At 37.0% G+C, this 27,527-nt stretch overlaps 1 protein-coding gene and 1 pseudogene across 1 annotated transcript in view; both read left to right on the top strand.

Annotated features, from left to right (window-relative positions):
• LOC128031618 (tetratricopeptide repeat protein 27-like) lies at positions 1-27,290 on the top strand (annotated as a pseudogene).
• Positions 717-27,527, top strand: part of LOC127933560 (tetratricopeptide repeat protein 27-like) — a 65,275-nt gene continuing 38,464 nt past the window's right edge. Inside the window, exon 1 of the mRNA XM_052530604.1 lies at positions 717-1,500. The gene's annotated coding sequence lies outside the window, so the exon portion shown is untranslated. The remainder of the gene's footprint in view (positions 1,501-27,527) is intronic.

Below are 27,527 nucleotides of genomic sequence, written 5' to 3'. Positions count from 1 at the left end.
ATGACCTTCTACTACCGCCAGAAGCATCAGAGGCATGAGAGAGACGGAACAGGAGGGTTCCAGGAGTCAACGGCCCCCTCAGGTTCCCTTATGCTAACAGTCAGTCATTTGGTGCAGAATAGTGTTCATCTGCACGGGAAGATTTATATTTATATTTACAGCTCTGTGCCAGCTTAAAATAATCAAAAGCTTTATTGGAAAAAAGGGACAGATACAATTAATATCAAAAATGATGAGAGGAAACGGGCTCAGTGACTGAATAAAAATTTATATATATATAAAAAAAAAAAAAAGACTCACCTTTCACTTTTTCAGCATTAGTTTTTAAGCATATTTTTCTTCTTTTTATATGCTAATTTGTCATTTGCTATGAAGTTTCCAACTACGTTTTAACTCCATTAAAAATACAAAATATTAGGGAATCTAAAGGAAATTGTATTTTATTAACTACATCAGTTTAATAATTGTATATAATTATAATATGAAATAATATATAGACTAATTAGTTTACTGAATTTAAGTATTACATGTAGATTTACAAATAAACAACTCATGAATAAATAAATAAGGTATAGGTGAGGTTCATATAGGACTTGGAGTATTAGATTTTCAAATAACATTATTATTGTCAAGTCAAAAAACCTCGTTTGGGTTGAATTTGAGTATTAGACTGATAGATTACATCAAAAATAGAAGACAACAGAATGGTTAATTATACTTATAATTTGCATTAAAACAGATATTATTTTAATCATGTAACAGATTTACAGTAATCCAATACTGATTTTATGTTGCGCCCCTTTGAGCATCTGGACAAATCTCGACGTTCCCATAGCGACGCTGCCTTATTAAGTATCCCATCATGCACCACGTCGCTGTCATGGCTGCTCACTGATGACACTTTCAGCACATGGGCAGAAATCAAACACATCACAGTGAGCACACGAACCCATCACGTCTCGCATTCACAGCCAGAGCAGGTCTTGAGGGACGTGACGCGAGTTTCATTTCTCTGGAGAGGGTCGACGAGGATGAAGATGCTGCAGCTCGAGACGGCGGTTCTGTGCGGACGTACTGATCCCGGACTGGAAACAGAGCGGCTTCAGCACCGCGGGTAAGAGACAGCGGCAAGTCTGAGCCGAGGTGGTTTTGAAACAACGATGATGATGATGATGATGATGATGGCTGATGTTGATAATTTCGTCCAGCTGTGGATAATTAAACTGGTTTGGATCTGCTCGGATGTGTTGCGTGCTGGTTGGTTTGCTGGACGCAGCAGTTACACACTCTCACGTGGTTTAAATGTGCCGCATGTGTGTTGAAATCACCGCGCCGACGCACGGGACAGTGTCCGGACAGGCGTGAGTTTCCGCTGACTGTGAACCGAGCGATATTTGACCGCGTTCTAACAGCGTGACTTCTGTACTTGTGTATTGACTGCACGGAGGGACAGTGTGAGCAGCTTTAGGACAGACGCGTGTGTGTCCTGTTGATGTTGAGGTGAGAGAAGATACGCTGTTATTTAGCTCCGTTTTAGAACAAAGCCGGGCAGCACCTGCGTGAACACACTCCTGTGCGTGGGTTATTTTTGTGGGCGTTAATGACAATAAGGAGCGTAACACATTTAAGATGTTGTTATTTGTTTTATTATATTATAATACCGTAACTGAATTATTGTTATGGTGATTTTATATTTTACGATTTAGTGATTTTTGTTTTTTAACGGTTCTCGAGCCTGGCGTGGCAGACGGAACACCGTACTAAATAACGTTACTCTGACAGCGTTCCTTGGCACCGCAGCATACATGTTTTATGCATCTAATTATTGGATTCTTTGATAAAAGCATAATCATATTCGTGTAGTTTGATTACGAATAGATGGCCCCTAGTTGGTCCTGAATACCAGAAACATAAAAAAACCGTACAGCGTGACAAATCTAGTCCAAAGAAGAAGGGGGGAAAAAAGAATTTTAAGGGCCGATTCTTTTTAGTGAATCCATGTAGTTTCTGAATAAATGATTCTTTTAGCCGGTTCTTTTTAGTGAATCAAAGTACAGCGCAGCAAATAGTTCGAATCCTGTGCAAAAGACTAGTAAGAGTCGATTAATCAAATACAGTGTAGGACGGTTACCGGACAAATGATTCTTTCAGCGGGTTCTTTTTAGTGAATCAAAACATGCATGGCAAATGTAGTGTGATTCGTAAAGAATAGTCTTAAACCCCAATTCTTTTAGTAAATCAAGCATATACATTATAGTTCGGTTCCCGAACAAAGGATGCTTTTGTAGCATTTTTAGGGAATCAAAATACAGCACGGCCCACTCCGATTCACACTCCTATTCATCGTGACTCGAAAATCGGACTAAAAAGTATTTAAAGTAGGCCACTACTTCTGATTGCACACGTCTTAAAAATACAACATTGATAGTGCAACGAATTCGAATCGGCCAAGTGAACGAAGAGGGAACGCAAGAAGAATGCGTCCTTGTGTGAACGCCCCGATTCAAGTACACCCGGCTGCAGCCTGCAGATAGAGGCAGGGCTGCACCTGGGGCGGGGTTGCACGTGCAGCCCCGCCCCATACCTACTCTGATTGGTTCAATCGTCTTTCATAGACATACATGATAGAAAATGTGTGTGTAGTAGTTGGTATAGTTCGGAGAATGCTGCTAAAAACGCTGTACAGTTTACAAAGCCTTTACTATAATGCAGTTTTTTATTGTTAACTTGACTCACTATGTCTGATTTATTGAATCAAGAGATGTTAGCTGCTGCAGGTTTACTCTTCTTGACCAGATTAAGTCACAAATGAATAATTGGGACATTCTAAAAGCACGCTTGAAGTATGTGAAAGTATGTGGCTTTATGCATTAAAACAGTGTTTTTAAAAGACCAAACTCAGTAAACAAATTAGCATTCTATTCACAGACAAGCAGATATGAGCACAGAATATGAACACAAAGCGTTTAATTTCCACCCATAACCTGCTTGTCTGTAAATAAAATGTGTTATTAAAAATGTTTACTGAGTTTGGTCTTTTTAAAAAATGTTGTAATGCATTACGCCACGTTACATGTTTTTTACTTTTAGTCTAATGGTTTTCTATGGGAGGAAAACGCTTAACACAATTAAACGCATTGCATTCTCATCTGCCTGTCAGTGAATAGAATGCTTTATTATTAATTTGTTTACTGAGTTTGGTCTTTTAAAAACACAGTTTTAATGCATTAAGCCACATTAAACGTAGAATATCCCGAATCTTTCCAGCTGATTGAAAAGAATCGGCTCAATGGTCACAATATGGATATAGGAGAAGACGCCAATTTAATATAAATAGATGATACTTTATAAAGTTTATCTCAATATTTGACAGTGGCTGTGAGACTGCAGTAAAATAAGAGCACAATTATCATGAAATTGTGTTTGTTACTATAGCAATGTTACTATATGTAACAATTGTCTTTTCATGCTATAGAAATTAAAACAGTAATGATACACCCCTTTCATTTTCCTTTCTCATACTCTGATGATATGAAATAATCAAATTTTCTAAAATTATTTGATTCATAATTCATTCTTCTATCTGAAGACCTGATCGTCTTACTGTGGATAATCAACCCAATTAATTTACTATATTCGTATGTTAGCCTAAAGATCAGCTTAATTTAACAAAACAATCATTTCAGGGACATGGCAAGTTGCAAGCTAATGTTTTTTTTTTTTTTTTGGTGCATTATGAAGGCTTTATAAAACTGTACAGCGTTTTAATGCCAACTCCGTCTCCGTCTACACCAACTACTATGCACACATTTCCAATCATGTATGTCTATGAAAGATGCAGCAGCAGGTGTGAGGCTGCAGCCAGGTGCTTCTCCCCCCATTAGGCTAAATTCTAGAATTTCATTGCTTTATTTGCTATTCTTATTTCATACATTATCCATCTCCTCTATCTCTCTGTCAGTTGTATATGCTATGAGTGGCGAGACAAATAGCTTTGCATTTTGAATATTGTAACTGTTCATTTGTATATCCTACACTGCATATTTCATCCCTCTCATGTGTCCCTTTCTCTCTCAGACATATCACCATTTTGTATGGATAAAGTGGTTCACGTATTCCAAGATTTGAATTTGAGGCATTTCATTCTGTAACCAAATACTATTCCCTTTAATTCAGTCTATCCAGGTATAATCTATTCAAGGGTTTATTATAGTGGAGTATAAAACTTAAGTATTTGCTTTTGACCTTTTATAGCACATACTTTTTCTGGTGAACATTTCTACAAATATGTCATGAAGTAACTTCAAGTTTTTCTGAGGGAGAGTCAGTTTGTTATACTTTTTCAGGACAGTGCTTTGTGTACAATGAACTATTTAATTTCACGGTTCAGACATTTCACAGAGGCATACTGCTGCTCCTCTCCTTTTGTTTATGACCCCCCCCCCCCCCCCCCCCCCAGTATGCAAGTGAGGGAGCAAATAACTGAAACTGAATTTGAGTTTGATACTGAAGAGATGATTGTTGGAATCAAATCTCTGTTTTTTCTGTAGTAGACAAGGGCATTCGCTTACTCATTTGTGAGTGGAGATTGACATCTTTTTTTATAATATGATATGCTAAAAAACTAATGAAAAATATATATAACGTGTCATGCAGGGATTTATGCCCACTTTAACAAAGTTCATAAAAATAGTGTTAAGATGAAGGAATTTTCAGTTTTTTTTCCCCGTATTTTGAAATATGCATTGTTTTGTGGTTTAGGGTAAAAGGGAATGTTTGTAAACTAAACGATTATTTCAGGATAAGACTTTTTTTTTTTTTAATGTGTCTAAAATAAAAACACTTAAGGCTGCAGAGTACCATTTGAAAACGACACCATAACCAGTCACAACATTAAAAATTATGCTCTATTGTGACACATTTGTGTAAAGTTGTTAGTTTCTAAAAAAGTCAAATCTCATCTCAATTGTATGTTTTGTGATTGATCATTTTTGTAACTTCTGAAGCTGTTCCCTGCAGTCTGAAAGCCGGTGTCATATTATACACCTTCACACACATACTGTACACTTAGTGCTCATAGTTGACTTTGAGAACAGAGTGTTCTGCTCTCGTTTCAGTTTTAAAATAATGACATTGAACTGAGAATCGTGTTCCTTTTTCTTTGAAATACTGGCACTTGAGAAATTTGTACTAAAAAGTGGTTTTCAGCTACAAACTGTAAACTAATTTGTATGTTTGAATGATGGTCTTCTCTTCAGCTACTCTAAGTGTGTGTGTGTGTGTGTGTTTGTGTGATCAGATGGTGGATCATTGCTGGAGTTGGTGTGTGAGGGAGATTTCGAGGATTTAAGAACATACGATTGCTTTTTTTTTTCAGTTTTTAACACGCAACATTTAATTCTGTTCTGTACTATTAAACTCCATGAACCTCACCATAATGGGAAATATGCTAAATACTCAAGGCACATACATGTTCTGTGTTTTAAACACGAAATTTATCTGCGTTAATTAAATTAATTGGTATCTAAATGCAAATGAGGAAAAAAATAAATTAGTGAAACTGTAATACTATTTATTTAAATTACTCTACCTAAAGATGTCTTCATTTAGATTCACTCACTGTGCCTGTTAAATTACAGGCGGTTTATTCTTTTATTGCAATAGATTTACAGTTAAATAGCGCCATTTAATTGAGTTCTGTTGTAGGGAGTGAAATGTCTTATTTATTTTGATGAATGGTTTGTACTTTCTTTGTACTGTCTACTGTAATTGGCTATTCATTATTGAGCAGGAGTTTAGCTCATGTCCTACCACTGAGATTTTTTTTTAGTCTGTTTATTGTAAATAGTGTTTCTGTGGAAGATTTATTGATGGGTGTCGTATTGATAAATGTCATTGTCAAATACGGAAATTTCGAAAAGCAGCTTTTACTGTTAAATATTCTGTGAAATATGAAATGGCCATTATATATTCAAATCCAATGGTGTGCTGTCACTTTAAACACACATTGTGACATTTTTCAAAGTATCTTCTTTTGTATTCCACATGACAGAATTTTCATTCACACACTTGCATATTCACACAGAGCAAGAAACGGAAAAACTAGGATGCTTCCATTGTACTCAAGGAAGCTGACTGATCTGCAAGTGTGTTGTGTTAGCACCATGTAAGGACTTTTAACGGTTGATGGTGACTTCAGCGGAGTGAAGCGTTCTATTGTTGAGAATGATTAAAACCATACAGCAGAGTTCAAACGCTGTCCCCCTACTTTCAGCCATAAATTAATTTTCCATAAGCCCACTTTACCATCCTTTCTCTCCAGAGAAAGAATGTGTCGAGGAAAGGAGGGTTGCGCTGCGCTCCTCAGCCGTGCCTCTCTTCTTATCTATCTTCTGCTCGATCACGCTCCCTCTTCCTCTATCTTCTATACAGCCTCTCTCTTCTGTTAGTGAGGCAGAAAGTAGTTGTAGATGAGTGGAGTGGCTTGAATAATGATCAATGCTTTCTGTTGAGAGATTAGTTGCAGGTAGATTGATGTCTTTGTGCTGTTGAATGAATCACTTCTCTTTCTGTTGTGTTGTTTATTTTAATTTATGCATGTATTATTTTAAAGGCGCCCAAACATGCAATGAGATTCATGACTTGCAATAGTTTCAGTCGTGAGAATTCATCAGCGCTGTAGATCGCACTGAAACATGAATGCATGGATGTTTGTGCATGTAAATGTCTTTTCTCAGTGGCATCTGGGGACTGACTCCACCATAGAGCAGAATTCCAATCTCAGGTCTTTGATTTCAGCAGGCGGCACATTGCTGCCACCTGATTCATTCCTTCTGGTTTTTACATTTGCATCATTGTCGTGAAGTCTGAAGCCACAAAATTGTGGCGACGTTTTCAGAGATAAACAACATTTACCTGATGGATACTGTGGTGGAAATCAACATCTGTGCATTTCAGATCAGTAAACGCAGTGGCTGTAATGAGATTAGCTCTCAAACATGCATGTTTCTGAACCTGATCTCTTGTCTGCTGTAAAGAAACTGCTCTGTTGGCAGTGGGGTGTCTGAACCTTTTTGCTCAGAGTAATTGGACCGGGCCGCCAGTTGAGCTCCATGTCTCTGATTTTCTGCCTGAAGCCTTGCTCCAGAGATTCTCACAGGTACGGTACCATGATGCACCTGTGATTCCATGCTCGACCAGTTTCATTGTCTGTAATAATTAGGGATGCACCAATGTAACGGCTGATAAAAGCAATTGTCTGCACTATTGTCCATCAGCTGATTGTTTAAAAAGTTATTTTTTGTCAATCAAATGGCAGCAGAGAAGCATGTTGGACTGCAACTTACGTGAAGAAAATGTTTCTTGTCTCGAATTTAGGGCTGTCCAGATTAAAGCAATAATAATGCATTAATGAAGCACCATTAATGCAAGTTCTATTTGACCCTATAAACCTGTTATTCAATCCTGGGTTGCCATGTCCACAGTTTTCCTTTTTCACAAAACATTATTTGTAATGTACCTCCAATCCAATTATCACAAAGTGCTTTGTACTTTATTACTTCCAATAAGAAACAGTCTCAGCATTCAAATCCTGTACGTTTTAACACAAAATTCAAACAATATATGCCGTTTGGATGCACTAAAATGAGGAACATAAGATCACTGTAGCTACCTCCGTTCTAGTGGCAGTTTCTTCAACTTATACAAGTTATAGCGCAAAATAAACATGAGTGAACATCAGAAGGTATGTTGAAAGATGCACTACAGTTTACCAAAATTTGTACACGCTCAGTGGTTCATTCAAAAGAAAGACGTCAAATAAAACCACTGTTGAACAATGTCGCTTAATGTTGCATTTACCTCAAAGTTGTTCACAGTTGGTTTGTTAGCTAAAAAATACATTAGTGGGAGCTTATTTTCTGTTAATTATATTTGTTTTAATAAATGACAGGAAGTTTTTATGAAAACGTGCAATTGAACCTTTTTATTTGAGTGATTTAATATATCAGAAAATAAATACCATAGAGGTGTTGTTTATTTTAACCTCTAATGTACGAAATAAGAGTACTCTCTTTATAGTTTAGAGCATTATTTGGCAGGATTTTTTTTTTCTCTATATTTTTAATGTATTTGTGTATTCTTTGTCTTAACCCTTTGCATTTGCAGTATTTTGTCAATGTAAGCACATTTTTAATGAGTGAAGAAGAAAAACTAAATGCTCATGTGAAATGATGTGATATGTGTGTTGGATGGAAGTGTGTATGATGGATGGAATGGAAGGAAAGGAGATGGCATCTCTGTGAGGTCAGTGCTCTGGATAATGAGTGTGTCGAGGGCTGCAGGGTTGCTAATGAAACTTCTTAGGGCTCCTAATTGTACGGAGGTGAAGAGATTCTTCTCCTTAATGCCCCACGGAGGCCTTGTAGATCCCTGGAGAGGCACTGTATGCGTGTAACACTTTCTGCTATCTCACACCTTTCTAAAGCTGCTGATTTATCAGCCTTGTCCTAGAGAGCACAGGCTAAATTAGACTGAGAGCAACACACAGGGAGAGAGATGGATGCACTGAGGGCACTTACCATCAGTAGGGCCTGAATATAAAACTCATAAGAGGAATAGAATGAATATGACAAAAACTTTTAAAAAACCTCTTTAAAGTAAGGCATTTTTTTCAGTTTATTCTATTGAATTTTATGAGTTGTTTTAATATTAATGTTACTAAAATACTAAAATATTAAACATTTTTTTGTTTTTTACAATGCTAAACTAAAATATATTAATGTAATCTTATGCAAATTTAGTGTAAAAACAAAAAAGTTTGCAAAATAAGTCGCAGTGTAATAAATCACTTAATGGAAACTGCCTAGTTTGAGACTCATCTTGTAGTTTTATATATATATATATATATATATATATATATATATATATATATATATATATATATATATATATATATATATATATATATATATATATATATATATATATATATAAAATCTACAAACCAGCAATTTTTCTAAAAGGGGCATATTTTTTTTCATACTGTAGTTGAGAAGAATAGAATGAGATTTTTATTTTGGTTTAATTTTTGGTTTGATTAATAATTTATAACAATTTAAAGCTGCAGTAGGTAACTTTTGTAAAAATATATTTTTTACATATTTGTTAAACCTGTCATTATATCCTGACAGTAGAATATGAGACAGATAATCTGTGAAAAAATCAAGCTCCTCTGGCTCCTCCCAGTGGTCCTATTGCCATTTGCAGAAATTCATCCGCTCCCGGTAAGAAACAACCAATCAGAGCTGCGTTCCGTAACTTTGTTTGTGTTCAAAATGTAGAAAAATGTATATAATAAGCGAGTACACCATGAATCCATTTTCCAAACCGTGTTTTTAGCTTGTCCTGAATCACTAGGGTACATCTATAAAAAGTGTTTATATTCAGACCATTTTAGATTGCTTCGGGGGTTCCGCGGTGGAGTAACCCAGTACCTTTGTGATTCTTCATAGACATAAACAGAGAGAAGTAGTTCCGGCTACGATGTTCTTCCACAAGACGCAAGCAGTTCTGTTTATTAACCGCTAGAGCATCAAAAGTTACCTACCGCAGCTTTAAGGAACTACAACGGTTGTTGCACTTTTCATTATTATTGTAAAACCATGAGGAATTAATATTAGATGTCCCTAATACTGTAAGAAGTTTTAATTTTCTTTAATCTTGTTTCACCCCACCCCCCTTCTCTCTTTCTGTCTCTTTGCCTTTTCCAATTTATCTCACACACACACAAACACAGCCTGCAGCCCTGAACATGGCTGTGTTCAGTCTTCCGCTGGATGGAGAGTCTGTCTACAGTCTAGTGTCCAACCCTCTCCTGCTGCTGCTGACCAGAGTCATAGTCATCAACTGTGGCGCCAAACTGGAGACCCTTCAGGTGAGATGCACAATCTCTTTTTGCACCACTGCAGGAATGCAGTAGAATACAGTGAAACAGTTGGAGAGTACAACTTGATGTAATCTGTAGATAATTATATACAGGTTCATCTCAATAAATTAGAATGTTGTGGAAAAGTTCAGTATTTCTACTCCAATTGTGTTTCTCATTTTCCTCTTGACAATACCCCATAGATTCTCTATGAGGTTCAGGTCTGGTGAGTTTGCTGGCCAGTCAAGCACACCAACACCATGGTCATTTAACCAACTTTTGGTGCTTTTGACAGGTTGGGCAGGTGCCAAATCCTGCTGTAAAATGAAATCTGGTCAGCAGTAGGAAGCATGAAGTGCTCCAAAGTTTCTTGGTAAACGGGTGCAGTGACATTGGTTTTCAAAAAACACAATGGACCAACACCAGCAGATGACATTGCACCCCAAATCATCACAGACTTTGGAAACTTAACACTGGACTTCAAGCAACTTAGGCTGTGAGCTTCTCCACCCTTCCTCCAGACTCTAGGACCTTGGTTTCCAAATGAAATAGAAAATTTGCTCTCATCTGAAAAGAGGACTTTGGACCACTGGGCAACAGTCCATTTCTTCTCCTTAGCCCAGGTATGACGCCTCTGACATTGTCTGTGGTTCAGCACATTCTTTGACACGTCTGTTTGTGGTGGCTCTTGATGCCTTGACCCCAGTTCACTTAAATATTTCAATCGATTTTGCTTGACAATCCTCATAAGGATGTGGTTCTCTCGGGTTGGTTGTGCATACTTTTTTTTTCTTCCGCTCAACTTTCTGTTAACATGCTTGGATACAGCACTCTGTGAAAAGCCAGCTTCTTTGGCAATGAATGTTTGTGGCTTACCCTTTTTCTGAAAGGTGTCAGTGATTGTCTTCTGGACAACTGTCAGATCAGCAGTCTTCCCCATGATTGTGTAGCCTAGTGAACCAAACTGAGAGACCATTTTGAAGGCTCAGGAAAACTCTGCAGGTGTTTTGAGTTGATTAGCTGATTGGCATGTCACCATATTCTAATTTGTTTAGATAGTGAATTGGTGGGTTTTTGTTAAATGTGAGCCAAAATCATCGCAATAAAAATAACCTGGACTTAAACTACTTCAGTCTGTGTGCATTGAATTTATTTATTACACAATACGCAATTTCACAATTCGTGTTGAAATACTGAAATGAACTTGAACCACAACATTCTAATTTATTGAGATGCACCTGTATATTGAATTAATATCAAAACAAAAAAATCAAAATTTTTTTGGTGGGAAACCGATGTTCGGGATAAAGGACTGCACTGTGGTTTAAGTTTACTTAGAGTAACTCAGTACTTCACGTGTGTGTTGGTAATTTAGGAGCTATCACTTTTTAATTTAATACTCATATGTTTGAGGTCATTACGCTCCTGTGTGCACTGCTGAGAGAGTCAATGAAGAATTATGAGGCTGTCAAAACTAAGAGTTAAATTATGACCCTGGTTTCTTTTTTGGCTCTCTGCATGTGTCTTTTAAGGCCTCTTCCCATAGCACCACAGCGGATCATTAAGATGGATCTCTGTCTGCTGATGTTGGTGTTACTTGATTCCATATTGATCCATATTTAAGAATGTGTTACATAAACCTGCAACAGCAGGCTGAGTGTTTGTTTGTATTGTTGTTCACAAATTCCTAAATTCACATAAATAAAAAAACAAAACTCTGCCTGACTCATGTAAACCCGGGGAGTATGTATTTTTTCAGGTGGAACTGAAAACTTAGACAGTTTCCAAATAGACTTCCTAGATATTAAAAAAAATATATAACACAAAACATCATAAATACTCCAAACATTTTGTAAGTCACATTCTTCATAAGCCCTACAATTGTTTTGTATAAGAACTGACTACTATTAAAAAATGTCACCCACCATGTGGCATTAATGATTCGGTTCTGTTCTAAAACTGCTGATGGCTCTTTACAGCAAGAAAAGTAACATCCCAGCTACCTTTTCATTGCCATGCACAGTATGGACCTTAATTGTGCTATTTGTAAAGTTGCAGGAGTTATGCAGCCTACTTTCCCTTGGTAGAAATGGTGGTCCAGAGAAAATTGCTTTACTCAGATCAGACCGAAAGGGCACTTTAGCATCAGACTCGAACCCCTGCCCCCCTCCTGGTCTGAACAGCCACTGATCAGCAGATCTGAAGCTACAGTTCTTCCAGAAGGGTCCCAGTTTCATGTCCTCAGTCAGAATCTGAATTTCTGTGTTCACAAACATATGCAGTTCACTAAGTGTGTGTGAGAGAGATATATGTGGCTCTCATGCATTCAAACGCAAGATAAAGTCTTGAGTGTCACAGTTTTCTCTCTCAAAGCAGTACAGTATAGCCTTAATCTTTTTCTGGTATTTTGGTTTATAAAATTATAAAATTAAACCGCTTATTTTCCCAGCCGGGCCTGCACTCTCTTTCAGTGATATAACTGTGATGAAGCCATTCCACACGCTGTACAGACAAACAGGCATTACAAGTGCATTTATATATTTATTATTTCTCCTCCTTGTAAAAAAAAAAAATATTTCTGCTTCTATAACTTGACCAAAAGAGAGGCGCAGCATGTCACATGCCCCCAACTCCCTCATGTTCCAGAACGTCATTTCATTATTGCAAGAACAAACACACAAACTCTGACTCTAGTCATTTACAGGGAAGATACAGTACGCCAGCATATATATTTACTGTTTTTTATTTATTTATTTTTTTGTGTGTTGTGTGAAAATAATATCCTAAATGCTTATCTCTAAACATCACCGCTCTGATTTTTGCCGCGTTTCCACCGCAGGAACTTTACCCAGGAACTAGGGACTTTGGCCTGGTACTCTGTGTGTTTCCACCGCAGGAACCAGGAACTAAATAAAGTTCAGGGTAAAAAAATGCCCCTCAAAAAGTCCCTGCTGGCGAGGTGGTACTTTTTCAAAGTTCCTGAACTTTCGGGGGAGGGACTTGTGCGCTAAACATGCTGATTGGTTGAGTTCACGCAGCATTGGTTGAGTTCAACCACCATTTATTCGGATGAACATTTTCAAAATATTACTGTTATTGTGTCATTAAATGTAATTTTAAAAGTATTTCAGGGGAGAATGTAGTTGTTTAAAACTCAAATCTGTGGTTTATTTATAAAGACAGCGATCTCGGAGACGGTCCGCTACACGCAATCAGCAGCCTCACTTCGGTTAGACCTTCTGATATGTGCCGCTGGCTCTGATGTCTCTTTAGTGGTTAAACATAAGATATAATTCAGCTGTGGGGTAAATCTAACAGGTTTTCTTTGGACTGTATTCAATTTATCTATGTTAAAATAAAAAAGGCTAATTTATATAATATTTCGTTTCATTGTAATGCCTATATAATATATATATATATATATATATATACACACACACACACACACACACATATCCCTGAACTAAGTAAATTTCTGCAGCTATTATGCTTAAATGAAAACGAAAGGAGGCAGTGGTATTTATCCTATTTCGTTTTATTGTAAATATACATAGAGGAAAATTGCAGTAATCAAGGCGAACTGACTGAAGTTATCAAGTACACTGCTGTTTGCAGATTGCGTCGTTGCGGACATCACACTCTCGAGTCGAATGCACAAAGTCTGAACTACCGAAGATGCACATCCAAAATCAGCGTACTTTGTATTGAGAAACGCGCGCAGACCGACGTCACCAGTCTATTTGCCTAATCTTCCCGGTACTTTACACCACGGTGGAAACGCAGAAAGCAACAGGTCTGGGGGGAAAAAGTTCCTGGGAAAAAAAGTTCCTGGTACAAATGTTCCGGGTAATTTCGGTGGAAACGCGGCATTTGTTTGCGCAAACTTTCTTTTTAGACACCTTGCAGATGGCCCACACTTTACGAAGTGGTTCCATTCATCCTTGACTTTGTGACTTTAAGAAAAAGTGGACCACATTTACTCTCCAGTCATACCAAATTAGTGTTGTTTATATAGAACAGATGAACTAACTGTTTGTTGTGTTAGGAAATTAGATTATTTTTTCAACAAACTTTAATGTCCATTTATAGGGAGTACCTTGCTCAAAATGAATGTGTGCTGTATATACTGTACATGTAGACTAATGTTCAAGGTCAGGGTTAGTAAGGATTTGTTGTTGTTGGAAAAATTTACTTTTATTCAGCAAGGACACATTAATGAATCTATATAAAAAAAAATGGTTTCCACAAATATTAAGCAGCAAAACTGTTGCAAATCATCATATTAGAATGATTTCTGAAGGATCATGTGACATTGAAGAGTAATGGCTGTGGAAAATTCCATTTGCCATCACTGAAAATATCGTAACTTTTTTTTTTTTACATTTTATTTTAAATTGATCAAATAAATGCAGTCCTTCACTTAAAAAGACATCTTTCCAAAACCTGAATATTACCAACCACAAACTTCTGAACTATAGCGTAAATGTAACTTGTGTTGTTGTCTCTCTGTTTGCGTGTTTGTAAATCGCTGCTGCCCTGGTGGACACTGCGATATGTCAGTCTGCATCAGCAGATACTAGAGGAGAGATCCCCACAACTCTTCAACCTCATGCTCAGCTGCATCGAGAAAGGCAAGAAAACACACGCACACACTGTTGTGTAGTTCTTTACCTGAGAGGACAGCAGTGCCAGACAGAGTTCTGGAAGTAAAAACTCCTTCAAATAATTCCCTTTTCTTCAAAGAGGAGTTGATTTTTAGAACTAATGTAACTCTTTCAAGATATACGGACAAGGACCACAAGATTCAAGAATAGCTTTTTCCCTAAAGCTGTCTCTTTGCTGAACTCTGCCCTCTGACACCCCTCGACACCCCCCCACACCACACACACAGACTCCTCCCCCTCTTCAACACTACATCTGACTGATTTTATTTACAAGAAGCAAAAAACAGTAACTTGTTATTACTTGCACTACTGTCTGTTCATCCAGGAACACTGAATAATCCATTAGCACACTGAACTATTTTCTATGCACTTTACTGTCCATTGCAATAGTGTAATTATTTTCATAGTTCTGCATGTAGTGTACATACACTTTTACATAATCCATCTGTATAGTATGTTCATAGTAAACCTATCTGTATATCATGCTAATAGTATTTAAAATCTGTAAATTATGTCCATAATACTTATCTGTATAGTTATTGTACATATTGTAGACCTTGTATATTCTGTACTTACTGCTTATTGCACTTCTGGTTCGATGCTAACTGCATTTCGTTGCCTTATACCATACATGTGCAATGACAATAAAGTTCAATCTAATCTAATCTAATATACCCGTCACGAACTACAAAGATCATGCTTCTATTCTATTAAATAACCAAATTCCCAGGGAAGTCCTACATTGCTAATAATCCTGAAGTGAGATCCTCCAATCGGATTTTGCTGTTGCTGTGAAACACATTTTTATTTTGATTTCCATTTTTGCATCAAACTGAATGTTGCGATTTCATCTCAAGTTGGTTTCATTCAGGTCTTACTGATTTTTGTTTTAAATGCATGATTAAGCAATTATAGGAATAAAAAAATTAGGGATTTCAGTACGGTCTTGAAATACAAACATATAATGGCAATGTTTTTTATTATTTTTTTTTTTTTTTTGGACCTTGAATCTTTGGGAATTTCACTTTTAAACAGACTTCAAATAGTGGTGTTGGCTTTTTTCTCTGGGGAAAAAATAATTGGGTTGAAATTGGAATTAGAAATATTTAACAGGATTTCAGACCCCATCGCTGTTTCAGATTTCTTCACCGCTCAGGTCCTGACGTGACTTCGGCTGCTTGAAGGCACATGCCAGCGACTTGAGCTGCTCTTTAGCGGAGTGATGATACAGCTGTCAGCTCTTATTAAGTGGGTCATTTTTAAGGAAGCTGATGTCAACTCTGGGGTGACATGGAGATTCAGGCTGTGTGTGTGTTTATTTCTTTGCGGTGACCGTTAGTTTGAGCTGATGATGTCAGCACATAATGTTTGTGTGTGAAATGGAGATGTAGCTTTGAGGTTTCACACTGCTTCTGCTTATGAGTGTGTTGGCTCAGATTTGGCTTTCTGTGGTGCAGATCAAACCTTCTCACAATGATAGTAAAAAGTTAACATTGTGAAAAAGTGAATGTAAATTATGGGACCCTCCCAACGGTCCTCATGATAACCACTTCCAGCAGGATTAAGAAGAGAAGAGCTTGACCTTATGAACTTAAACCTAAAACGGTACACATAGAAGAAACCTGCTTTATTGTGCCAATTTTGGGATATTTAATTGTGCCATTTAAAATCCTGTGTACAGTTCATCTTTGGGCTAATTCATTACTTCTGTTCATTTGTTGCTCGTTTCAGAAGGATTTGGATTTTTAGGAACAGGATTTCACACTCATCAGGATTATATCACCTCTGACATAACATGACACCCTTGTGCCAGAAAGGCCTCCTTCAACCCACCTTGAAATTAAAATGTCTGAGCATCAAACAGCCTTTTAATACTTTGTGTGAACCAAAGCATGAAGCATTCTTTGTAGATGCCCTTGAATTGGTGTCTGAGGGTGAAAAAAGCCAGTCAAAGATTGCATTGCTTTAGTGGCAGGATATTGACCCGTTCCTCTGAAGAGTTTTGGATGTTAATGTGGGTTCACCAGGGAATCACAGACCAAATGATGAGCTCTGCAGCAAAGCAGCATCTTAATTGGGTTCCTGTGCCTTTCGGAATGAGTTTCCTGTGCTGCCTTTTAATCAGACATGCATCAGCTAATCAGCAGAGATGTTAAGATGCGATATTTACAAGAGGATACAGGCAATAATTCTGTCTTGTATTAGTGAGTGGATCTGCTTCAAAAGATCCTGACATCATGCCTCTCTCTCTCTCATGGCACGCTGGGCTGAATTTGAAGAATGATGTTATATTTGTGAAGCTTTCAAAGCTGGAATAACACCTCGCTGAGGTGTTTTGTCAGTTCCACTATTGACTGCCAAAAGCATTGACTGTCCTTCACAGAGAGTTGTGGGGAATTTAGGGGATTCTCCAGGGATTCAGCTGATTTAAATAGAAATAACATGAAGTTGTATATCTGGACATGGACTTAATACCATACACAAGTAGTGTCTAACAATTTAAGGTTTTCACATCTTCTCCATTTTCAAGTATAGCTAATGCCTGGAACCTGCAACCTACAGTATCTGTTTTGTTTGCATACAAAGATGTTTCTGCATGTATGTATTCACTACATTTCAGTGGCTGAATGCAAGATTTTATATGAATAATGACTATTACAAACTGATCCTGAAATGGGTGTCATTTGACTTTATGCGATGAGGTGTAAGGAGAATTTCATTTGACCTTTTTAGACGATAAATTGACAATTGACTAGTATTGACAATTTCATTTGCCTCCCTTATTCAGCTTTTTTTCGTGTTTAACAGGAAGACTAAATTAGCATGAGGGTGAGTAAAGTAGATTCCAAAAGTGTAATTTTTTGATGAATTCCTTCATTACAGCAATGTTGTTTTTGTGTGTGTGTGTGTGTGTTTAAAGCCATTTTTCTGTTATGGATTTTTGCAATCTAATTTAAATTTAATTTGCCCTTTCATCATAAACAAAACATTAAAAAGTACACATACCATCTTTTTTCATGCAGCGTTTTTCATTATTTAGCAGAAGTATTGACAAAGTTGAAGGAAAATGGCAAAAAGCTTACTTTGGGAAAACTTTTATAATATATATATATTTTAATTATCAAGTTGCAAACTCTGACAAAAGTATTGATTCGCTTTCATAAAAGGGGTCTTATTTTCTAGTCTCAAAGAGTGCTTGGAAAAAGTAAAAAAGAACTACTGCCTCTATGTGAAACCCATCAGCTAAAATTCAGGGGCAAACATATTTTTGTGTTTTGAAAACTCTCTAAATCTTAATGCCTCTACATCTACAGAGATGTAAAATTAGCATTGATTAACTGCTAGTTGTTCATGGATTACTAAAACTGTGAAGCAGACCGTATCGACCAGCAGGAACAAACAATATCTTATATTCCCTTCACAAATAACAGCAGTCTTATAAACGAGATGAATTCCTCTCGAACTGCATGAACGTGTTCTGTAAAATGTGCCTCGCTTGGCTTTGAAAAATCCAGTTGATTTAAGCCGTTTAACCCAAGTCTTGCAAAGAGAGCAGAAATGAGGTTCCTTCTGGCATGTTTACCATATGTGATGCATTCTGTTTATGTTTATCTTTGAATAAAAGCATAAATTAAATATTTTCATCAGATAAAGGGATTTGTATCTCTTCACAAGACTTATTCATTTTGTGACTTTTTTTTTTGGATCTTGCTTACCTGCACTTCTGATAGAGGGACAGAAGCTGCATAGGTTTCATTAAAATCTCTTCATTTTTGTTTCAAAGATTATGGGTTTTGAAACTTAATGGCGAGTAAATGACAGAATCGTTCCTTTTTGGGTGAATGACCCTTTAATATTCAACAAAATTTGCTTAGTTGACTTCAAATTCATATTTTGGCATGTTTTAGGAAAGAATTAAATCAACATAGAGCTTGTATGAGTGGGAAACTCTGCTCCAGAGTTATACCAGACAAAAAGATGTTTGTTACATTGAACTGCTTTGTTTGATCAGGAAACCCATCTTTACATGGCCGTTTTGCCCTTCATGCCTACACACATTCTTTTAGCCTCCGGGCATCAATTTGCTGCAGGAATGGCTACATCTAAACAATCAACACAGCTACCTCTTAAATCCTCTGGACTGTTAAATTCATTACTCAAACAGCTATACAAGTTTGCGTTGTCCTTAATCTAGCTGGCTGAGCTGAGTGTGGAAAGCAATTTCTGAAATATCTGGTTTGCAATTGCTTTCCAAGTCTGAGCAGCATGGGTGGCTTGTGGACTGGTCCAATGGGATCAGAGCTTGGGACCTCTTGCTACCAGGGACCTCAAGCAGGGTCAACCTAGAAATAAATGATTTAAAATTTTAGTGCTTGAATGCAGGTGAGTGTATGTTGCCACCTGTGAAATAAAGTGATGTGTATTCATGACCCCTTTTAAGCATTAGCATGTTATTGCAGCTTTGTAGTTGTACTAGCTGTGGTACATTCTTGTCTCTTTTGCAATGTGTTACTCTTATGCAACTTTATAAAGCCCTGTATTTCAGCACAGGCCCGACGGGCCCCGTCTTTTTTTACACCCCTCGGGCTGAAGAAATTTCACATCATAGTTCAGACGTGGGACGGGCCTCGGTCCTGTTTTAGGCTTCTCCTAATTTTTATATTTTAAACATCCATCAATTAGTCATGAAAGTAGAAGTAGTTTAAAGCGTTCTTATATCCCCAAATCCAGGTGTGAAAAACTTGTTGCATCTTTCCCAAAAAGACTCATGGCTGTATTAGATCAAAAGGGTGCTTCTACTAAATACTGAGCAAAGGATCTGAAAATTTAGGACCATGTGATATGTCAGTTATTCTTTTTTTAATAAATGTCCAAAAATGTCAACAATTGTGTTTTTCTGTCAATATGGGGTTCTGTGTGTACATTGAGGAAAAAAATTAACTTAAATGATTTTAGCAAATGGCTGCAATATAACAGAGTGAAAAAGTTAAAGGGGTCTGAATACTTTCCGTACCCACTGTGTATTTATCATGTATGTGAGACATGTAGGCTATTTACTGAGTTTTGTTAATTTTTTTCCTGAAGTGTTTCTGTTCAAGACCGAGACGGCAGAAAGAGCATCATGTTTGTTTTCTTTATTTTATAAAAGCACAACGTTTTGTTGATTTATTGTGAGTGTACACAAGTAGACCCTTTACAGTTATGAATTATGTATAACTCTTATGAGCAAAATGATGGCCTGTCCAATGAAAAAAATGCAAGCGATCGTGCTGGCCCCTCCATATCCTGCAAAGCAAGCTTTAGCTTCCACTCTCCACACAAACTGTTGGATATAGTGCACATTTATCTAGTTTAATGTTTAAACATTGTTATATGCTTGAACTGTTTTATATCTATAGATTTTATTTTAGGCAAGTCGTGATGATTTGAGAAGGCTAAATTGATCAAACAGAGGCTCACTGTCTGCCGCTGGCCGCTTGGTCATTGCGTAAAAACAAAACAAACAAAAAAAAAAAAGTATATTTAACGAACAAAAAATGCTCCAAAGGTTTTTGTAAATAAACTTAAAATAACAAAACAAAATATAATCAATTTGCCATTACATACAAAACTGAACTATTTTAATAGCTTTTTTTAGGAGAAGGGGTAAAAAAACACTGTCTCGGGCTGGTAATTCTGATAAGCTGTCGGACATGGGCCAGGAATGGACCAGAATGGACTACATCTCTACATTCTTTAACGGTGCAATGTGAATAAGAAAAGCTGATTTTCTACACAGTTCAATTCAGTTTGAATAAAAGGACACCATGTGATATGTTTATCCTAGCAGTCATTACTTACTCATGCACTCAAAGGACACAGAGTGCTTTTGCATTTTTTAAAAAGTGAAAATGGTCAGAAACTGAGAAAGGATTTCTCCGAACAGAAAGGTCGTATTTCACTTCAAGAGCTGCACTCGGGTTTAACCACGAGATGAGATTTCAATAGGGTTTATGTTTCGAGCAAATTTGTCTGAGCAGTTTTTCCATTTTATGAGGTAAATAATAAAGGTCAATTATTTTTTAATCAGTGTTTACATTCAGCAAGTTACATGGGTGAGTGGAAATTGGTCCAGGCTTTTCATCATTGTGGTAAGTAAATGTCACGCCTGTACTGGGATTTCACTGGTCCACTGAGATTTTAACGCAGACTGTAGGTGACTGCTTTCATGAAGGTGTCTGTTGGGAACCGATTTGGTAGTGTTTTTATATATACGTTTAAGGGGTATTCAGTAAGGCTGTCAATCAATTAAAAATTGTGAGTTGATTTTATTTATTATAATTTAGCCACTACTTTGTGATTAGTCAGTCCTAGTTAAATGTTAAATATGTAGCTTAAATTTTAAAAGTTTTAAAGACTCCAGGTTAACCAGAGTTTCAGTCTGATACTGAGAGTTGTCAGTATACAATTGTTGTCGTTGTCGTTGTTGTTGTTGTTGTTATTTGATGATGATGATGATGATGATAATTCTGTAATTAATTGTACTTAACACAATTATCATAATTATGTCTTAAGTGCTACTACTTAGTAGTAAATAAATAAAATACATAATCGGTTGTATTTGTTTAACATGCCCAACTACACAAAAATATAATCTCATATGTCTGTACCCAATTAGTAATTTCTTTCTCTTTCTATAATAAAACTGCAAATACAGTTGATTTTTATTTTTTTGTCCTCTTAACGCGCAGACAGATATACTTTGATGACATTTGAAGATGCATGTATGATGAATTCAAAATTAGAATTTCAGCTATTTCAGCCTGCATATACTTGAGGCACTCTGTGATATTTTTCTGCATATTTTCTGCACACGCAAATACATCTGCGTTACTCGCCCATAAATGATCTGGAGCTGTTAGTATATGCGTATATTAATCTGCAATGAGGGGACTTTAAAGCACTCAGATCCTAACACAGATCACGCTGAAGGTTACAGTGAGCTTTATGAGGGGCCTTAAGCATTCATACATGCAATATTGGTGAAAGTGGATGTGCAGCTATGGACTGAGAGAGAATTTAAATGGATACTTTATTTATTCAGTTAGTTTCTTCCATACCCTCCTCGTTGTTGTTCCTTTTTTTTGTTCTTCCCTTTATTCATTCTTCATTTCCATATCCCTTCCACTTTTTATTCCGTTCTTCCTCCTTTTTCTTCTTCCTCCTATGTTTTTAGTTTAGGTCCCTGTGGGTATCAATCCATATACTAACGATAGTGATATAATATGGCCAATAGGTTTATTTCCTTGCAGTGCAAGCTCATACTGTATCTGTGATGATCAGAATTATTATTCCTCTATAAATGTGCAATGCATTATACAACCATTTAGCATTGTCCTCTGGAGATATGTGGCAATATAATAAATGCTGAATATGTAGATGAATGTGTAGAAATGTAGATGTTGTCACTCATGGACTGGTACTCTTTCTGTAGTGCGTAAATGTGAGGAGCTCTTCGCCAACAACTTGCACAGGAACCTGGCCATTCAGTTCCACCTGGAGTGCAGTTATACCTGCCTGACCTACTACGAGTGTCGCAGGGCCAAAGAACACCTGCAGACGGCTGCAGTCTGTCAGGAATCGATGTTAACATGGCAGGTAAGAAATACAATGTCAAGAAAAATTATTGTTCTGTGCAGGCGATTGAAGGATGGATAAATGGCAATGCATGAATGGAGTTACTGGAATATGAAATAAATGAATTTAAGAAAACATGGATTGCCCAGCAGTGTGAATGGGTAAGGAATTGATGGAATGCGTGAATGATTAAATAACTGTTTGTCTCTCTCTCAGGTGCTTTAGGGAAGAGAACTCACTTTCAGGAGAACTTTGTGTCTCAACTCATCTTAGATGTCAAACGGAAGGACAATTCACCTGTTCCCAATTCTAAGAGTCCCTCCCTCATAGCAACACCTAAAGAACTCTTACCAAAGGTACTTAGAGGTTCTTAATGTTAATGTTATGACAGTGGCAGGTGAATTGAGAAATCATAGAACGTTTTATTTTATTTTTAATTGAATTCATTTTTTTTTTGTATTTTGTTTAATTGTATTGGTTCTGTTAAAATTTGTAGTTCTTCTTACAAGAGCATCATATTCCAGATGAGTATATATTAATAGGAGTATATATCTTTTTGCATGTCATTTGAATCACATGCATGACTTACATGAGCAATGTACATTAACTTCTACATTTTCTATTCTTATTTGGCATTTGACAAGCGATCATTTTGGCCCCTGGTAAATAAATACCCCTCACAGTCCCTGTGGGGGCAAGAATGGTGCAGTACTTATCCCATCCATCGCTGATGGCAGATGTGACATTGAGCTGCAGTGAAGGTCGTGAAAAATAAATGTCATGCACATTTCCATCTGTCCCATTCTTTCCCATCTTCCTCACACTGTCTCTCTCCTCTAAGCATAGGGCAGTTGCTTTACTTTTATTTGCACTTTTTTTGGACGGTGGTTGAGTTTTATCTGGTGTTTGGCTGTTCTGTGCAGTGGCATTGCTCTGTCTGGCGTTATCTGCTTTGGCTGCAGAAATGACAAATTGGGGACAGACAAAGATTTTACGGAAAATTCCCGGACCTTATCTTGTTTTCCCTTTAGCTGGCCTCCTTTTGTGTGTTGTTGCCCTAAAAAGCACATTAAATCATTTTTTGCAGAATGGCTTGAGTTTTCGTATTAAACGTGATAAGATCAGTATTGCTTACAAACTCTGGGCTGATAGCACTCCAAGTGGGTCTCGGTTGTCGTTGTTTGTCTTTGTATAAAGGATTTTCAGGTAAAATATCATGCATCAGAGCTGTCAGATTTCATTTCATGGGAATTGAATTTGAATGTCTACAAATTAGATTTTTAATAGGCTAAAGCAGAGGAACATCCCACCCCAGCTAATAAGTATCAGTGTCTGATGATAACTGACTATGATTGATTTCTTGATGCTTGAGCAAGCATCGTGTTCTCATTTGAGGTAATATTTCAGGAAATAACCCTTCTAAAGAGATTATATTAAGCTAAGTGCTTGTTTTATGACACTTTAATAATGTGAAGTTCGATAAGATAATATAAAATGTTAAAAATGCTGCTCATAATACAGTAAAAAATGTCATGTTATAACTGAGTTTTGAAATCGTTTACTGTTTCTCTCCTTTTTCACTTATCTAAACTGTGATCTTTATTTGTCATACACTTTTCTTCTTTTTTTTTTTAGGTCTTTTTGGGATCTGCTCTGGTTCTCATGCCTGTTTCTGTCTGTGTGTTTTTATAGGATCATCAATTGAGCGATGATAAAGTCCTGAACCAGATTAACCTGGCAGAACCGTCTGAACATGAACTTCCAATCCTCAACGCCGAGGAACAGGCACTTATACTGGCCACTTGGTGAGGGTTTGAATCTATATGGATGGGTCCTGTTTTAATGGAGGCTGTGGTAACGGGATGGGCACCAGTACTTAGGTACTCTGAAGTGACAACAGTGATCGGTCATGGAGCACAGTAATAGCGTCTTGATAGTCTTTTTCACTTTAGAACATTTCATACATATTGAAATGCAGCAATGACTGTACACAGATACACAAAAGCCTGCAATTGCCTGCAGATGCATTTTTTGACTGTACGTTGCTGTCCAATTCACCAGACAGCAATTTGTATCAATTTTTGCTCATGGTGACTTTCACTCTGGAGCATCGTCAGCACTCAGTACTAAGACTGAGTTTTTCTCCTTTAAAAAGATTGTAAATTATGTTACACAATGATACTCATTGAGTTTTCAGACATTCTTTTTATGTATAATAGATTTATTAATATTTGCTTTATATAAGGTTAATTCTGTATTATAATATAATGTTTAATAGTTTTATATTTTCTGTTTGAGTAAAATGTTTTGTTTTTTATTATATTTACTTTTTATACTCTCATCTGTAAAATGAAGTGGCAGTGGTTTGCAACAATGCAAAATCTGAGAGACCTGATGGCCAAATATGTCCATCCAATACATGGATCCAATACATAGACCAGCAATTAAAGACCTTAATGGTGCAGAAATTCCCCACCCCCATGTACTCAAGTGGAGAACTAATACCTGCAAAACAGGAACTGTGTGCTGCTCTTTATTTTAGATGTTTAAATCACTATTCCTTCAGTTCAGTTTTATTAAAGTAGTATTTTACATTTTATTTTAATTGAATCCACATATGAATTTCCAAAGATGTTGCTGTGAAGGTAAAAGTTTCACTTTTATGTAAGTTTTAAATCATTCAGAGGAATTGCATATACTGCCACTTTTAAAAGGTAAATGAAACGCATCCCATTTTTGCCACAAGTGTGTGTGTGTCTCTTGGTTTGACACGTTTTATTATAGACTGTTTTAAGAGTCTACCTTGTGTATTTGAGATTGAACATACTTCTGAAAATCAGGTTGCCAAAGCCCAAGCCAAACTGTTTTACGAGTATGACTTCAACAGGTCCTCTGGCTGAAATGGGCTTCAATTCATAGACCCAAAAATGCAAGGAAAAATTGTCCCCTCTTTGTCTCCTCGTCCTTGAGATTAGTTTTAGTTGCTGTAGTATTTTAGTTCCTGACTTTGTAAGCTGTAGCTCACATTAATCATCTTGAAGATGTGTAAATCATTGTTATTGATGAGAGACTTTGAAGTGCTGCGTCAGGCCTTCGTCTTGCAGAATATGTTTCTTTTTGCCCAAGTGCACATTGATAGCCGTCTTCTCCATCCTGAATAAAAAAGCGTGTGGTCATTCACCCCCATCCCAGCCTGGCAGGAGGTGTGGGGTTCTCCTACACTGCTCTCTAATTAGCTTTGTACCAGCCTCTGCGCCCTGTTTGTTGTAGAAGGTCATCATCCTGACCGACTGGCTGCTAGGAGACAAATTGCAGGCGTGGCGTAATTATGCAGGCCAGGGACCTTAATTGGGCTGCGTGATGGTTGAAGGTGAATTATGGGCCCTTATTGGTGCAGTCAAGCAAAACCGCACGTACGGTTTAACGGGATTCTGTTGGAATGCGAACAGCCCACCGTACATTTACTAGACCTGGCTAATGTAAAGGACTGTGACTCAAATGAAAAATTCAGAGGAAGGTAGCTGAAGTTACTTAGAATACTGAGTTACGGTTATAATAATAGGATTAAATAATTGAACTGCTGAGTGATGGTATTTTATCCTTTTGATTGTCTGTGACACCTTTGTTTCTACTGCAATAAAATGCAGGGATTAAAACCCGAATTAAAAAGAAAACTATTTTGCGTAGAGAAAAGAAAGCCTATGAAAGACATATCTTTCTATCATAGTACTTTGTTGAACTTTAGTTTTCATTCATTTCTATTAGTAAATGAACCACAAATTACTGAGAGGAGAATATTCAAAGTAAAAATGAGATTGTTTTACAGTAATAATTTGTCATTATGCAAGAAATCACAATGGGATGATTTTTTTTGTTAGTTTTTATTATTTTGGTTGTGGATTGGAGTATGAATGAGCATTTGTGTCCTTGGCCTGTGAACTAAAAGAAATGTGTGCTGCTTTTAAGTGCTGATTTTTTTGTTTGATTGTGGTTTGTTGCTTTGCAGTATAGACTTTCAGAAGAATAATCCAGTTCATAAATTAAGCAACGAGGAGCTCCTGGCTTTCATGACGATAAGACGCATGTTTTTCTGTCTTTCTCTCACAGCCACAGTGCAGTTGACGTGTCTCTAATCAGTACACACGGTTTTATTTTCAGACTGCCAGACATGGTGTATGTAAACAGGTCTTTCTCATTTGGAGACAGTTTAGTCCCTAGAATGTGTCACAAACGAATGAAATGGTCTGTCGCTTCTGTTGTTCTGGTAGGAATATATAAAATAAATAAGGTGTCATGAGCTTGTCATTTTTGCTGCATTGGTCAAATCTAGCACTCAGTGTTTTAGCCACAGCCACACACAAACAATTTGGAAAGTTACCCTGAGTGTCACTTCCTTGAATCTGTAAAACGCATCCCACCATTAAGACATGATCGGTTATGATGGTTATTCTTATTAGCCAACACCCTCAACTAAAGCACTGCATATGTTCTGCTTAATCGATACGTTCCTGTGTACTGCAGATGAAACCCTGCGGCAGAGACGAACAGTCAGAGGCTCAAAGCGACACTGTCTACATCTGTTGTGAACATCATTTTTAACCAGCAGCAAATTAGCATACAAAGAGTTTTTATATCGGCAACCTGTGCCCACCCACAGCCTCAATTATTTATAGTCTGTTATTGCGGAGGACAGTTGTGTGTGATTTATGTCCGTTTCCAAATGTCTCTGACCACAAAATCAACCACTTCACAATCACAGCTGTGTTTCTTGCTCTATTTTGGATGTTAAATCGCTTGTATTCTAAACTAATATTATTTGTTGTTTAATGCATGTCTGTAATACAGTAATTTGAAGAAAGTGTCTATAATAGCCATAGAAAATAGAAAAATGTTTGAAAAAAAAATATTGCAAGGGGTGAGCTCTGGCAATGTGCAAAATGTGAAAATGTAAATATTTCAAGTAAAATATGAACTTAAATGAGAAACAACTATTTACTGCATTTCCCCATTCCCAAGTTTTATTTCACTGAACGTTTTTTGTATTTTCTTTAACTGGCCAGGAAATGTTTTATATTCCGTTCTATTTCCTTTCACTCCAGACCACCAGGGGCAGTGCTGAAAGCACTAGTGTAAATTGCCTCATGCTCGTGCTTGACCGAGAACAGTATCACCTCACTGTCACCTCATGACTCATGCCGTGTCTTGAGCTATAATAAAACATCATCTCAACCTCTTTCTCATTCTCGTTTGATTGAACTGTATGTGACGATATTTTGTGCAGCTTGCTGCTAAAGAGTTCTTCACGATTCACGTCATTGCCT

Source organism: Carassius gibelio, chromosome A17 (assembly GCF_023724105.1).
Source record: "Carassius gibelio isolate Cgi1373 ecotype wild population from Czech Republic chromosome A17, carGib1.2-hapl.c, whole genome shotgun sequence".
NCBI lineage: Eukaryota > Metazoa > Chordata > Actinopteri > Cypriniformes > Cyprinidae > Carassius > Carassius gibelio.
Note: the sequence above shows the minus strand (reverse complement) of the source record. Positions and strands in the feature narration are given on the sequence as shown.